At 37.6% G+C, this 15,648-nt stretch overlaps 1 long non-coding RNA gene across 10 annotated transcripts in view; it reads right to left on the bottom strand.

The window, feature by feature from the left end:
• Positions 1–15,648, bottom strand: part of LOC144291659 (uncharacterized) — an 87,016-nt gene that overhangs the window by 66,214 nt on the left and 5,154 nt on the right. For 7 of the 10 annotated variants that reach the window (XR_013359029.1, XR_013359025.1, XR_013359027.1 and 4 more), the window contains exons 2-3: positions 13,647–13,771; positions 9,078–9,706 (exon numbers count right to left, since the gene is read on the bottom strand). This is a non-coding gene — a long non-coding RNA (uncharacterized LOC144291659). Of the gene's footprint in view, positions 1–2,187; positions 2,495–6,945; positions 7,257–8,457; positions 8,562–9,077; positions 9,707–13,646; positions 13,772–15,648 lie in introns of those variants that run through there. The other 3 variants (XR_013359030.1, XR_013359023.1, XR_013359024.1) reach the window with 3 other exon arrangements.

Below are 15,648 nucleotides of genomic sequence, written 5' to 3'. Positions count from 1 at the left end.
AAAAAGACAATAAATACTTTCAGAAAGATGGGATGAGGACTTCAAATTTGGAATTTCAGATCAAACTAAATTATTGCTTTAAAGTGAAAGACACTAAGGTCATAGGCACTTGAGAAAGTTTATTACAAAATAATTTACTTTGAAAGTTCTCATAGAAGAAGCAGTCTAGGAACTAGAAGGAAAAAGTCAAATCTAGGAGAAATAAAACTGAGATGGCAAATAATTTATTAAATTTATTGTATATATTTAAAAAAAAATAAAAAAAAAATAAATTTATTGTATATATTTTTAAAGTGAAACATTTTTCAAGGTGCATATATATATATATATTTAAACATCAAATGGTATACTTTAAATATGTGCAGTTTATAGTATGTCATTTATAACTCAATAAAGCTGTAAAAAAACAGGCATACTAATATAAGAATAAATTGTGGCTGAGGATCACATGCCAGTGAGATTGGGTGAAGAAGTCAAGAAGGAGGTAGCAGTATAGGGAAGACATAAATAACCTAGAAGTCAATAAGATTATGAAAGAAAAAAAAAAAGGTGTTGATTTAATTAGTTAGTAAAAGCAACAGAAAAATTAAAACAATTTTCTTTTTCTTTTTTTTTTTTAAGATTTTATTTATTTATTTGAGAGAGAGAGCCAGAGAGAAACACAGTATAAATGGAGGGAAGTGGCAGAGGCAGAAGCAGACTTACTGCTAAGCAGAGACCCATGGGATGACGACCCAAGCCAAAAGCAAATGCTCAACCAACTGAGCCACCCAGGCGCCCCCAAAACAATTTTCAAAACAGAAGAAAATGTGATATGTACACTAGTATATAGGAAGAGAGGAAAAAGAAAATAAAAAAACTAAAGTAAAATAAAATGTAAACACATTGAGGTGGCAAATTTAAATCTATATACTTACAATAAATATAAATGACAGAGATGAAACAGGATCCAGCAGAAGGACTACAGATTGAGAACGGTTTCCTACAGAGCTCCATGACAATCTGATGCCACTGAGCATTTAAGGCAATGTGTCCTGTCAGGTGGTAGAATGTGCAGTCTGTCTGTCATACAGCTGCATCCAGAAGGCTGGCTCTCCCATCTCTGATCACACCTTTGGAGGTGCTGGTGTATACACAGCTGACAGTGCAGGTAGCGGCCAGGTAGCACATCACACTACAGTAATTCTAGCTACCCTGTAGAGCCTGAGTAAGGAAAGGGTTAAGGTTTAGGCAGGGAAAGGTAGGGGGCCCCTGACTAGGCTCTGAGACTATTCCTGGTAGGCAAAAGTACTAAGTCACAGTGAACAAGTGATAAGGGAATAGACCAGACCACCTGGCCCTGCCTTTTAGGGAGTATTTTTCTTTGGCAGCTTACAATGTAATCACAGAAAATGGCCAAACCTCAAAGTAAGTCATGAAGGGTGTTATTAATAGTCCTTGCTCAAACCAAGACAGCACAAGAATCTCAAGGCCACAAGCTCCCTGGTCAAGTTCTCAATAACTGACCCTAAAAACCCTCAGTGGCAACCCATTTGGGACCCGGCTCACTTTAAAGAGTTTTTTCTTTCCTTTCTGTTCTCATCTCCCCTTAATAAACTTTCACTTCACTTCACCCCTTTGTGTCCAAGAGATTCATTCTTCGACTCTGTGAGACAAGAACCCTGCAATCCTGTAACACTGAGATTCTGTACCACCCCACATGCAGGTCTATAGGACAATCTACACATGTTGCTGTTTCTGTCTCTGAAATTCCACGGAATGTTATTTCCAGCTCTGGCATCACACATTGCTTATCTCAAAGGCCTCTCTAATAGAAACCTTAAGAGGATAGTAAAAAGGAGATTTGCCTTTCAGTAAGATGAGGATCTAGGGATTCTGAATGGTCTTCTATTCCCTGAAAAACCTACATATGCTGGATAAATAACAGGAATGTGGTTTTAAGTACATTGTTAGCCCTATAGGAAGGAATGAAACATCTCTCAGGGTTAGAGGGGAAAATAAGGAGGAGTAAATTGACACTTAGCAGGTAGGTGAATATGAATCAGAGGAAAATGCTGCCCTAGGGACCTCCTTTGGCAGATGAACCAGATTGTTTATTAGAGGGATTAAGATCATAAACACATATAGGAAATAATCCAGGAACAAGAGGGGAAAAAAAAAGCTTAAGAGAAAACAAAATTCAGGTAGTAAGCTATTGAGTATTTTTATTATTAATGTTCCATGCACACTGGACAAATACAGTTATATTCTCTTTCACCTTTGCCATCTCTCTGTGGAGACATGGCTCAGCTAGTCCATTGTTTCAAAGAGGATGAGGAGTATGTGGAACAATCCTGATTCGATCTGTAGCTTAAGATCAAGCTCAGCAGACACAGCTTACATCAGCTTCTCTCTTGGCTCAGTCTTGCCTCCCTTGTTCTTCTTAGGACACAGGTAAATCATGGCCCCAATAAATTGTCTGCAACTAATTTTCTGAAAATCTAGATCAGCCAACCTGAAGACACATGATTGTTGCTTTAAGCTACTGAGTTTTCGAGTAGTTCGTCATATAGGATATTATAGTACTTGCTCACCAGTGCATGACTGACAGACTCTGTACTTGCAGTTTCCCTGGTGGAAAATGAGTATCCAGGATTGGATTTAAGAATGATCACCATGTGCTGGGAAAATTGGACATCCACGTGCAGAAGAATGAAACTAGACCACTCCCTTTCACCATACACAAAGATAAACTCAAAATGGATGAAAGATCTAAATGTGAGACAAGAGTCCATCAAAATCCTAGAGGAGAACACAGGCAACACCCTTCTTGAACTCAGCCACAGTCACTTCTTGCAAGATACATCCACGAAGGCAAAAGAAACAAAAGCAAAAATGAACTATTGGGACTTCATCAAGATAAGAAGCTTTTGCACAGCAAAGGATACAGTCAACAAAACTAAAAGACAACCTACAGAATGGGAGAAGATATTTGCAAATGACATATCAGATAAAGGGCTAGTTTCCAAGATCTATAAAGAACTTCTTAAACTCAACACCAAAGAAACAAACAATCCAATCATGAAATGGGCAAAGGACATGAAGAGAAATCTCACAGAGGAAGACATAGATATGGCCAACATGCATATGAGAAAATGCTCCGCATCACTTGCCATCAGGGAAATACAAATCAAAACCACAATGAGATACTACCTCACACCAGTGAGGATGGGGAAAATTAATAAGGCAGGAAACCACAAATGTTGGAAAGGATGCGGAGAAAAGGGAACCCTCTTGCACTGTTGGTGGGAATGTGAAATGGTGCAGCCAATGTGAAAACTGTGTGGAGGTTCCTCAAAGAGTTAAAAATAGACCTGCCCTACGACCCAGCAATTGCACTGTGGGGATTTACCCCAAAGATACAGATGCAATGAAACGTCGGGACACCTGCACCCCGATGTTTCTAGCAGCAATGGCCACAATAGCCAAACTGTGGAAGGAGCCTCGGTGTCCATCGAAAGATGAATGGATAAAGAAGATGTGGTCTATGTATACAATGGAATATTCCTCAGCCATTAGAAACGACAAATACCCACCATTTGCTTCAACGTGGATGGAACTGGAGAGTATTATGCTGAGTGAAGTAAGTCAATCGGAGAAGGACAGTGTATTTTCTCATTCATTTGGGGAATATAAATAATAGTGAAAGGGAATAGAAGGGAAGGGCGAAGAAATGTGTGGGAAATATCAGAAAGGAAGACAGAGCATAGAGACTCCTAACTCTGGGAGGCGAACTAGGGGTGGTGGAAGGGGAGGAGGGCGGGGGGTGGGGGTGAATGGGTGACATTCACTGGGGGGGGGCACTTGACGGGATGAGCACTGGGTGTTATTCTGTATGTTGGTAAATTGAACACCAATAAAAAATAAATTTATTAAAATAAAGAAAAAATGATCACCATGTTTTCTCAAAATCAGAGAGCTTGCTTTTTCTGTCATACGGTAAAAGGCCCAAGGAAAGACCATTTGAATACACAATGAGAAAGAGGCAAGGATGAGCGCTGTCACCAGAAACCAAATGGCTAGAAACTTGATCTTAAAATTCTGGCCTCTGGGCCTTTAATACACTCTATTGTTTTAACCACACGATCTGTGGTATTTTGTTACAGCAGCGCCCTAAACACTAATATAATGAGGCTCCACCCAGGTTCTCTCTTAAGCTCCACCACATCCCCACAGCTACTGGAAATTTTATTGCTGAAGATTCACGGACTGTCACTGCATATGACCTTCTGCCACAAGATACTGCCTTGGAATGTGCCTTCTCCTAGGGTGTGGCTCATAGTCAAAGACCAGTTGATATGGAGAATCACAGGCCCCAGCCCCTTATCTCAATTTGGGACAACTTTTCCCTCTGCCCAATTTTGTCATTCTCAATTCTGTCTCCTACAAATTTATCTCACAAGAACATTTCTCCATAAATGTATCCAGTTCTCTTATAGTCAGTCTAGAGATAACCCTATGATAGGTATTTATAGGTTATTTTCTGTATTGTACTTCCATTCCAATATTCCTGGTGTATCTTCTCATTAAATATTATAGGAAGTGACTACCAAGCCATCCAAAAGCAAGGGTTCATCCCATGTTTGGCCCATACTTGTATAAAGGAAATAATTTGAGTCTTTTAAGACTGGTGCCTTGGAAAAAATAAGGGAGCTGCTTGAGATAGTGATAGGTAGGATGGTATAAAACATGGGACAATGTACCAGGCAATCCAGCTGCCTGGAGAAATGAACATGATAAAATACAAGGACTCTTTCAGTAACCTTAGATGAGCACTTGGACAATTGTAATTTGGTGTCAAGGAAATCATGAGCTGAAAGGACTGTGACTTATGATGTATGTAGGATATCTTTATTTACATACATATATTAGCAAAATTGGGATTATTCTCTCTATAAACTTTGATGTACTATTTTCTCTCAGTATTTAAAATTCTTTAGGTCATAAAATAATGTTCAATAGCATAACTTTTGATGATTTCATAATTTTATATACTAGATATGCACCATAATTTATTTACCTACTTCTGTATTTTTGGACATTTATATTATTTTCTCATTTTTTTGCTATTATAAATAATACTAAAATGACTATCATTGCACATAAATCCCAATGAGTATTTCTGATTATTTTCTGGCGATAAATCTGTGGAAGTGGGATTACTGAGTCAAAAGGAAGACCATTTTGAAAGCTTTTGATATATTGCAGAGCTGTGACCCATAAGTGTAAAATATGCACTCCTTTCAGCCTTTCATTCAGGATATGTTTATTGAGTTGTACAAAACAATGGAAACTCTTTCTAGACGTTGGGGGGAAAAGGCAGAGCAGGGTATTATTCTCAGGTTTCTTATATTTCAGTGGGAAAGCAATGATAACTAGCATCAAATATAAGATAATGCTAGAGAGTGATAAGTTAGTTCTATGAAGAAAAGCTAAAGCAGGTGGTAGGATATAATGAAGACATTTGTGACATGATCAGAGAGCTCTTGGAGGAAGGAAGTGACTGAAAAATCCAAATGACAGCTGAACTAGCCATGCAAAGAAATAATTGTCTACTCATAGCATGACCAAAAAGTACCCATTTAAAAAAAATCTGATTTTATAGGTGATAGTGGGATCTCATTGTTATGCTCAATTTTATCCTTTAATTATTTTTCAACTCTTTCTTTTTCAAGCTTATTGATCATTTGCATTGTTCTCCTTATGATAGTCCCATCACGATTTGTCAATTTATGTATCTACTGGAGTGTTAGAGGTTTCCTTGCTAATCTTTAAGGATTCCTCACATGCTTAATATAATAACTTCTCAAAAGTCAATGTGTGTGCTGGATATTTATTCCCAATTTCCATTTGCCCTTTACTTTCATTTTTAGTATTTCTATGGAACTTCTCTTTCTCTTCAGATTTTTACATAGTCAAATCTATTCGTCTTTTCCTTTGTGATTTTCCATTTGCAACATGGCTTTCAAAATGACTTTCAAACGATCGTTTTTGTAATTTAGAAGTAAAAGTTCTCCTAGAATGATAGAAATTGAATTTGAACCTAGGTATCTCTGATCCCCAAAGCCTCCTTTCTTTTCATTGTAGCACACTACTTTAAAAATGAGCTGGCTTGTATAAATAAAGCCTGTGATTTTAGTTTTTTAACTTGTCCTTTATAGCCAGCCAGCCAGCTAAAGTATTGTTACTATCTAGAACAAATGAAATACAAGAAAAAATAAACTCTGATGTCTTTGGATTGTGAGATCTGGGGCAAGATGTTGTTTGGGCCCAATTAGTATAATCCAAGAAGTCAGGCAAGCCCCAGTGTAAGGGGGAATGCAAGTAGTCCTCAGAGTCCCAAAATGGTATCAAATTATTAGTTCTAGGGTCAGGAGATAAGAAAATAAAGCTATCAACTAGAGTCAGAGACATATGAGGCAGAAAGGCTGGAGCTGCAAATATAAAAAATATGGTTTGGTGCTTGATTTCCTCTTAGCCATAGGCTTTTTTTTTTTTCTTTTTTTTTAGATTTTATTTTTATTTATTTGAGAGAGAGCATGAGTGGTGGGGAAGGGCAGAGGGAGAGGGAAAAGCAAACTCCCCGCTGAACAGGGAGTCCTACTTGGAGCTCAATCCTGAGACCCCGAGTCATGACCTGAGCAGAAGGCAGACACGTAACTGATTGAGCTACCCAGGTGCCCCTGAGCCATAGGCTTTTGATGTTAATTAGGACCAGGAACTTGATGTATCTGTCAGGGCAGAAACAGGCCCTAGAGTGGCCTGCTGTGCGTTTTCATTCAGAGGAATTAAAGAATATGTACTCTGCAATACAAAACAGCATAATATAAATACACACATATCCACATGCAATTTTATGTATGAGTCTTCATTAGATTATTAATTGTAACAGACATTATTTCAAGTGTTTTCATTTCCTCTCTTCTGGTATGCCCCAAGCAAAGCAAGTTTATGAGGAAAGTGTATCCTTTTCTTGAGCAGCCAGGACTATATGTTTTTTTTTAAATATTTTATTTATTTGTTTGAGAGAGAGAGTGAGAGTGAACAAGTGGGGGGAGGGGCAGAGGGACAAGCAGACTCCCTGCTGAGTGGGGAGCTTGACTTGGGGCTTGATCTCAGGACCCCAGGATCATGACCTGAGCTGAAGTCAGACGCTTAACTGACTGAGTCGTCCAGTTGCCCCAGGACAATAGGTTTGATGTAAACTTTTTCCTGGTCTGATAAGAATAGAGAAGATATGTTGCTACTGACCTTTCTTTCCTATATTTTTTAGTTACTTTTTATTTCACATTCTGCATTACACTTGCTACACTCCAGCATCAATTTATATCCAACTACATCTCAAACTTGGAATCCTTACACTTCCTCCAGAATCTTCTCACAAATCCGTTTCCCATGCTTGTAATTTATATGTACCCTCCAGGTTTTCACCTCATAAAAGGGTAAAGAAAAAAGAGACTTTTGTTTCTACGGTGTAAGGAGTTGAGGTCCCAGCAGTTCTGTCAGTGTGGCAGTTGATGAGCACTGGTCAGCCCGTATAAAACAACTCACAAAAAGAATCAAGACTCTCCTTCGAATGCTGCATTTGAGTCCTCTAATAATTTTTATCCAAGAAAAGACACCATTGTACCAGTCATTTACACCAGCAATGCTACTGTGACTATCAATATTAGCATCCCAGTTATCACTAAATGCTCTTGGTCATTCCCCTTGTGAATAATTGCACATAGCATGATCTACTCTTTCTATAAAGCCTGGAATAACATACCTAAGACTCACACTTGAGAAGCAAAATATAAATGCCCCTCTTTTCTGGTGCTCCTGTTTTCATGGAGCAATAAATGAAGAAGCAGGAATGAAGATACATGCAAACGCATAAAAGTAACTCTGGTTCATAAGAAAATCTATCATTTACAGGCAGGTGGAGTGAAAATGGTACAGGTTTTGGAGACTTTCAGCCCTGAATGAAACTGCAGCTCTACACAGAAGGTTTTTGTGAAATTGATTTATACTCTCTATTTACCACTTCTAGAATGATGCTTGGCCTATGATAGTTGCTCATTACGAAAGTAACAATAAGAGCAAAACAATTTTAGATTTTCTGTTCAGTAAGTGAGGTTCTAAGTAAAAGGACCCACTTTGATGTTTATGGTAATTAGATGTTTTCCTTTGAAATAATATGAAACCAAAATTCCTAGTGTTCTAGTATAATCTCCTTGTTCCTGCCCATGATTCTTTTGAACAGTGAGACAACAATATTCTCTAGGAAGAATCTGTATTTTGACAATTGTGCATTTGCTTGATAGTATTTTCTGAAATAAGTAGTAGTGGTTTAGCTATGTTGCAGATACTCACTACAGTGCTTTTCATGTGTGTCTATATTTTTCCAAACGCAAAATAAAAGTTCAGAAAAATCAATTACAGCATGTGACCCTGTTTTACTAATTATATCAAATCAAACATCAGTTTTAGTCTCTTTTTCTGAGGCTGTAAATAAAATCCCCAACTGGGTGGCATATTTCCTGTCAAGACAAAGAGAGAGCCAATTAGCAGAAGCAAGTTCATCTGGTAAGGCCTAAAGAGACCCACGCCCCAGTTTGTATTTTGTCTATTTACATGATGTGAAAAACTAATTAAACTTTAAAAAATCTCACTGTCCTCATTTGTCAAATGCAGATAGTGACACTGATCTTCCCAATGCATAAAGTTATTAGGAGGGCCACCTAGCACAACAGTGGAAATGTGCTGTAACAATGCAAATGCAGTACAGAATCACACTTTCTTGACAGAACTTGTTGCCAGTCAAGGCTTCTGCTGTGAGTTGCCTTGGGTTATACAATTCAAGGTGAAGGCCCAGAATTCAAACCATCAAATAGAATATCTAGGAACTACAGAATGGAGAATAGGCTGGTCTAGGGTGAAAAACAGATAAGAAGTAAGGAAAGAAATTCCTAGTAAGAAAATAGATTCAGAAGAGAAAGATTTAAAGGCTCTGACTGCAAATAAGTATTGCTGAGCATAACTGCTCCCCAACATACCAGGTTTCGAAGGACCCATTGTGTTTCAACAGCTAATGTTGGACAGATGTAGCCGGACTGGTTGCTATGGAGACACTATGGGGGGACCTCCCACCTCATCATAATGGTTATTAACCCCACACACAACCTTGGAACTTTAGAAGGGTGGAGGCCGGAAGACACCTGTGTCCATGAGTTCCTTCCATTTATATACTGCAGAATATCGTTTGACTCCAGAGAAAAAATGTTTAGTAATGCATTTGGGGAAGGTTATGAGCAAATAAGAAAATATGTGCTTTATCTCTGACTTAAATATGATTTGAAGCATTAGTTGACAGCCTATGAAAGGGATTTCAAAGAGAAGAATCCACCTTCAGCTCTTGGGAAGCGTCATTTGGCTTTTGGGAAAATATGAATTTTCTGAACTTCATCGCTAATCGAAAATGAAGTTACTGTATTAGTCAGGTTTCCCTAGAGAGTATGTGTGTACAAGAGAGACAGAGAGACAGAGATATTTTAAAGAATTGGCTGACAAGATTATGAGGGCTGGAGAGTCTGAAATCCACAGGGTAAGCTGGCAGGCTGGAAATTCATTGAAGCATTGATGTTTATATTCTTGAGTCTGAAGTTCGCAGAGAGGGCGAGCAGACCTGAAACACAGGCCAGATTTCTATATCAGTCTTGAGGAAGAATTACTTTGAGAAACCTCAGTTTTGCTCTGAAGTCTTACAACTAATTGGCTAAGGCCCACTCATATCATGGAGAGTAATTTGCTCTACATAAAGTCAACTGATTGTAAATGTTAATCACATCCACAACTACTTTTACAGAGACATCTAGACTAGTATTTGACTAAACAATTGGGTACTATAGCCTAGCCAAGTGGACACAGAGAGCTGACTATCACAGATCCTTACCTCATAGGGGTAAAGGTGATAAAATATAGAACATTTAGCAAGGGTGTTGACACAAATTACTTTGTCAGTATTTAGTTTGAGTAACTGGTAGTACTAAGGAATTTAAAGGCAATACATTTCAAATACATACATATATGCCTAAAATCTTTTCCAGTTAGCTAGATAATATATGTATATTAAAGAAATTGATGTGATTTGGGTCAATGAAACCAGAGAAAACAATGTTATGTATGGAAAGGAGCACAGCATTTTTATGTATCAGACACAAGTCTGAATCTAACTTATGCTCTACTTTGGATAAGCTGCTCTCATCCTCAATTTCTTTGTCTGAAAAATGGATCTAATAACGTCACTTCAAAGGGTTTTGGAAATACACAAAGCACCTAGAACATGGAGTTTTTCAGAAAATATAGCCTAATATATAAAAATTAGTATTATTTTTTTTCTATTCTCTATTTTCAGCTTGCTGAGTTGAAGCACATTCTCCCATCTGAGGAAAACATTATAACATTACATAACTTTCTATTTATGATTACTAAATTCAGTCCAGGATAGTGTATAAATTCAACCTCATACAGTAAAGGTTTTGTCTCCTTCCCATTGGCTATAACCAAGGGTGAAAGTCTTTCAGAGGAGACCGGGCATGGCTTGTTCTTTCACTTCTCCTTGCCATCCCTCTTCTGAACTCTGAGTGAAGGGTTATAATGAGCCAGTAATTGTCATTGGCAGCTGCAGGGTGCTGACACGATGCAGAATTGCCCTGGCCTTCCCCTAATGCGTAAGGCATCTGCAGACCTGGTATTATGTGTATAGAGTGTACGGTCTTCCACTGAAGACTACTTTTTTTTTGAGGTATAATTGGCATAAAACATTATGTCAGTCTTAGGTGGACAGCATAGTGATTTCATATTGATATGTATTGCAAAAGGATCATCACAATAAGTCTACTTAACATCTTTTACTATATGTAGTCGTAGAAATTTTTCCTGTGATGAGAATTTTTAAAAATCAATTAATTAATTAATTATTTCATTCATTCTCCACACCCAGCATGGAGCCCAAAATGACGCCTGAACTCATGACCTAGAGATCAAGACTGAACTGAGATCAAGAGTTGGATACTTAACCAACTGAGCCATGCAGGGACCCTTCTATGACGAGAACTTTTAAGATTTATTTTCAAATATGCAATACAGCATCAACAGTTATAGTCTTCATGCTGTGCATTACATTCCATGACTTATTTTATACTGGAAGTTTGTACTGCTTCACTCCCTTCACCAATTTTGACCACCACCCCACATTCTGACTCTAACAACTACCAATCTGTTCTCTGTATCCACGAGGTCTATTTGTTTTATTTATTTATTTATAGATTCCACATATAACTGAAATCATATGGCATTTGTCTCTCTCTGACTTATTTCACTTAGCATAATGTCCTCAGGGTCCATGCATATTGTTGCAAGTGGCAAGATTCCATTCTTTTTTATGACTGAAAAACATTCCAGTATGTGTGTATATGAATTATCCATGAATGGACACTTAGGTTGTTTCCATATCTTGGAATTACAATGCTTCAATGAACATAAGGATGCATATACCTGGGGTTTTCATTTTCTTCAGATAAGTACCCCAAAGTGGAATTGCTAGATCATAAGGTAGTTCTATTTTTAATTCTTGGAGGAACCTCCATACTGTCTTCCATGGTGGTTGTACCAATTTACATTTTTATCAACAGTGTACCAGGGTTTTCTTGTATCCACATCCTTACCTGCACTTTTTAGTTCTCTTTTTGATAACAACTATTCTAACACATATAAGGTCATCTCATTAGCGTTTTGATTTGAATTTCCCTAGGGATTAATCATGGTGAGCATCTTTTCATGTGTCTGTTGACCATCTGTATATCTTCTTCAGAAGAATGTATACTCAGATCCTCTGCCAATTTTTAGGTGGAATTTTTAAAATTTTATTTTATTTTTGCTATTGAGTTGTATGTCCTATATTTTTTATATTAACCTTTTATCAGATATATGGTTTGCAAATATTTTCTCCCATTCAGTTGGCTTTTTGTGTTGCTGATGATGTCCTTTGTTATGTAGAAGATTTTAAATTTAAAGTAGTCCCACATGAAGGCTACTTTTAGAGGGGCATATGTGTCTCTTCATTGGCTGCCTTCATCGATAATCCACTTTCAACATTTTCTCTTCAGAAGGAGCCACGAGACTATGAGGTCCTCTTGCTTCTGTCTCCCGGGGGCGTTTGGGAATCTGGGAGGGGAGCAGCATACTTATTTCTATTGGTTGGGGCTACTCTTATAAAATTCCCACGTTCAAATATCAACTTGTTTGACAAAAAGCAGATAGTCCTCTTTGTTTGCATTTCTGAGGGCACACACTTCAAGTTCCTAGAGAACTCTCATAATATAATGTTGTCAGGAAGCATTAGGATAGCCCTATAGATTTGTAATGCTGTGAACATCATCTGGTGAGTGAAATGCCCATCTATCTTTCTTGACATACTCAACCTCTGAGGATGGTTTTCTCAGAGCTCCACTACCTATTATCTGTTGGCTTTTGGGGTGAATTGGTGAGGGGGATCATAGGAGAGAGTAACGTCTTTGGTACCATGGGTGTTTTATTCCCTAGGACTGAAAATGTTTTTTAAAAATGACTCTCTTTGTTTCTCCTTACCCCTCCTCAGTCATCCATTACACATCCTGGGTTGAAGTTATCCAGTGGCAATCATTCCAGAAATATTTCCATCTCATCTTTGTATCTGGCCCCATTCATTTATGGCTCTTTTCTGAATGCTGAATTATGGAGCAACTAGGAAAATTTCACTCAGCATCCTATTACAGTAGCTATTATTAGAAGCAGCAGGAACTGTAGCTCCTTTGTGCACACCAAATTGGTAGCCCTCTGTTTTTCTCCTTTATGACCATTGTATAATATATAGTTTCTGGATGGTGGCTTTTTGGGGCATAAATATTGTAACTTTCTTCTACATAGATTTCCAATAGGGACTCCTCTACAATCATTTCATGGTTTTAAAATAGTTCCATACCCTCTTCAAGACCTTGTTTCTTGTTTCAGAGAGAATTATCAGTCTTCCTCAGGCTGAGAAAAATAACATTCAGAAAATAGAATTATAACACATTCCCCAGGGCTTTTTTTTTTCTATCGGGTGACTGTAAAGGAAGCCAACTAAGGCACTTCACCAGGGTTGTCATTTTTCTGCATGCAAATCCTGGCCACATCTTCCTTTAGACTCCACCTTCCTGTGTATGTGGCTCAATTCCCAGTTCAACTAATTATCTAACATTGAAACCAAGAAGCAACAAAATCCTGGGTAATCTAGAAGAACTCCATTCTTATGAGTTGAAATATCATGCTGTACTGCCCTGGGGGTGCTGTTTTAATCATGGCCCATGCTATTCAGGCTTAGTTAAACATAACTGTAGGTATTTCTTAATTAGTACCTTGAAAGAGCTGGCAGTGAAATATTTTGAATAGGCCCATGGTAAGTAAACTAATTTTTATCTACCTGAGGCCAAACAGAACATTAGGATGCCCTTGGCAGGGTCATAATCACCCCTCCCTTCAACCCAACATTCTGTTAAACTGGAACCAGAGAAAAATTAGAGTTTCACTTAATCTAAATTGAATACCTTTTTACTGATGTTTGTCACTCATATAGAAGATGTCCTTTCTTCAAATTTCTCATGGATAATCCCCAAACAAAACTAGACTTTTCTGGGAGCATCAGGGAAAAATGTAGAGCTTGCTGAAGATCCTGTAAGACAGAGATGATGAGTTCCCGTGGCCCAGCGCTGAGCTTTGAAGTAGCAAAATCATTCTCCAGATGGCATTTACTTAGTCTCCATTTTCTCCCCTTCCTATCTTGTGTTTAGATTTCCTGGCTTTTGACTACTTATCTGACATCTCTTTCTCTTCACTCCTTCCCACAGGTTTCTTAGTTTCTCTGCTGGAGTCATTTCAATCTGCTCCAGCTTCTTTATTTTGTGTTCTGTGTCTATTTCCTAAAACTGTTTTCAAGGGCTTCAAATACTTTGATTTTTGAGGATTTTGTGCACACTAAGGGAAAGACAGTTTCGTTTCTAGGATTCTCCTTTTTCTTAAGGCAACACGTTATAACAAATAACAAATAATGTCTTCTTGTCACATACTAATATTCAAAATAAGGGATTTTTAAAACTTCTACTCAATGCAAGATAAAATGATTTATAATTTACTATTTACCAATTATGTGCTGAAACCAATGTTAAATGGCACCTTATATCCCATTGATATATCTGTTGATATTTTAGCATCCTTTGTAGACTGATACCTCTAGCAGAGGCCTAGATGGCCAGCTCACTAATAGGTGTCTGGGTGATCCTGGCCCTGAGTTCTACCAAGCATATTAATCCATATATACAATACTAAGGTCAAATAAAACTGAGATTTAAGCACTACAGAATTTTTAAAAATGAATTTTAATAAATGTACATAACATAAAACTTATAATTTTAAACATTTCTTGGTATAGTTCAGTGATATTAGATACATGTATGGTGTTGTGAAACCATCACCACCATCCATCTCTACAGATCTTTCCACCTTGCAAAATGGAAGCTCTATACACATTAAACAATAGCTTCTCATTTCTCCCTCTTCCTGCCCTGAAAGCCACCATTCTACTTTCTGTCTCTATGAGTTTAAGTACCTCATTTATGTAGAATCATATAATGTTTGTTCTTTTGTGACTGGCTTATTACACTTGACCCGATGTCCTCTAATTTCATCCATGTTATAGTGTGTTACAGGATTTCCCTCCTTTTTAAAGCTGAATACTATTCCATTGTATGTACACATCACATTTTGTTTACCTCACCCAACCATGGTTGTGTGGGTTGCTTCCATATTTTAGCTCTTGTGAATAATGCTGCTATGAATATGGGTGTGCAAATAACTTTTCGAGTCCTTGCTGTCATTTCTTTTGAGTATATGCCCAGAAGTGGAATTGCTAGGTGATATGGTAATTCTATTTTTAAGTTTTTGAGGAATGAGCATACCATTGTCCACAATGGATGTACCATACATTCCCACCAAGAGTAAACAAAGGTTCTAATTTCCCCCAAATTCTTACCAACATTTGTTGTTCTCTTTTCTTTTCTTTACTTTTTTTCTTAATAGTAGCTATCCTAATGTGTGAGGTAGTATAGCTTTGATTTGCATTTCACTAGTGATTAGTGATACTGAGCATCTTTTCATGTGCTTGTTGGACATTTGTGGATCCTCTTTGGAGAAATATCTATTCAAATCCTTTGCCCATTTTTATTTTCTAATTAATTAATTTATTTTTAAAGATTTTATTTATTTATTCATGAGAGACACACAGAGAGGCAGAGATAGAGATATAGGCAGAGGGAGAAACAGGCTCCCTGTGGGAGCCTGATGCAGGACTCAATCCAAGGACCCTGGGATCATGACTTGAGCCAAAGACTCAACCACTGAGCCACCCAGGTATCCCATTTTGCCCATTTTTTAAATCATATATGTTTTCTGTTGTTGTCTGGTTTTACAAATTCTCTGTATACTCTGGACATGTATTAGGTATATAATTTTAAAATATTTTCTTCCATTCTATGGGGTACTTTCTTTATTCTA

This window comes from Canis aureus, chromosome 20 (assembly GCF_053574225.1).
Source record: "Canis aureus isolate CA01 chromosome 20, VMU_Caureus_v.1.0, whole genome shotgun sequence".
NCBI lineage: Eukaryota > Metazoa > Chordata > Mammalia > Carnivora > Canidae > Canis > Canis aureus.
This window is presented reverse-complemented; position numbering and strand designations above follow the sequence as displayed.